The sequence below is a fragment of the Schistosoma mansoni genome, chromosome 2 (assembly GCF_000237925.1).
Source record: "Schistosoma mansoni strain Puerto Rico chromosome 2, complete genome".
Taxonomy (NCBI): Eukaryota; Metazoa; Platyhelminthes; class Trematoda; order Strigeidida; family Schistosomatidae; genus Schistosoma; species Schistosoma mansoni.
This window is the reverse complement of record NC_031496.1, coordinates 24994050-24995241: the sequence shown is the minus strand read 5'-3', so window position 1 is coordinate 24995241 and position 1192 is coordinate 24994050. Positions and strand designations below refer to the sequence as shown.

The 1192-nt window shown below is 31.2% G+C and overlaps 1 protein-coding gene across 1 annotated transcript in view; it reads right to left on the bottom strand.

Moving 5' to 3' along the window:
- The window catches only part of Smp_135040 (putative nicotinic acetylcholine receptor alpha 9b subunit), a gene marked incomplete at both ends in the record, with an annotated part of 75631 nt that overhangs the window by 3257 nt on the left and 71182 nt on the right, over window positions 1-1192 (bottom strand). The window lies entirely within an intron of this gene.

Sequence of the window (1192 nt, the reverse complement as noted above, 5' to 3'; positions counted from 1 at the left end):
GATCCAATTCTCTTTGATTAATTGGTCGTTTAGTTGCCTTTAATTAATAAAGATTTTTGTAAAGAAGATAAATTACTTGTCTTAGAAAAGATTATATCGATTTGGAACAGTCAGTATATTGGTTAACGTTATTGACAATACTGAACAATAGATTTTAATTCATATGATAATGAACAAGAACACGACTGGGGACAATCGAATGTATTAAACCGCAACATTACAGACTATCTCTGTAAATTCTGTTAACCATACAACAAACGGTTAATTTGCAAATTAACAATCAATTGTCTCAATCTTCACTGTTCCTTCTGTAAATATCAGTTTATCTCTCCTAATTCAATTATTCATGCATTTTCTCACCAATTGCGCTTCATTTCAGTTCTTTCCTTATCAATCTTCTGCCAAAATACATTCTTTTGTCTAACCATAACCATATACTACTTATATGGATATAAGTAGGCCACATCACATTGTAAAAAGTGTATTAATTAAACACAATAATGAATGCCAACTCAGTGATCTATCGTATAAGCGTTTGCACTCGACACAGAAGTTTCTGAATTAAAGTTATGCCACACCACAATATCAGTATATATGTATATGGTGATATAAATGATGGTTACAGTGAATATGGCAACGAAATATAGTACAATTTAGACGTGATCAGTAGTATATGACTGACTTAATATTTACCACTATAAACGTATTCCATGTTGACAGCCGTGTTTATTGACGTTTGTAAAACATAACTAATCACTTATTGTAGGTCGTTTTGAAGAGACTGTTAGTGATGTACTTTATAACAAATTACTGTATACTACTTATTAGAAATATTATTATAGGATACTTGCAAATATAAATGTAAAATATGCTGTATTGTGTATTTTTATTACTGTATACGTTCCAAAATGTCACTTACTGTGATACACTACTGAATATCATTAATGGTCAACTTATGTAGACAGAGTAATCCTCTAAGTAACAAACGCTGTCGTAATCACCATTTTACAATCATCAATTAGACTACTTTAGTTGAGTGAGTTATAATGACCAGAGTTCTTAGAATTTACTTGTGAAACTCGTAAACACTTTCAGAGTGGTTAACTGAAGCTGTAGTCAAGACAGTTAACAAACTCCGATGTTAAGACCATTTCCCCTGTAACTAACAAATTCGAACGTGTCACTTCTATCC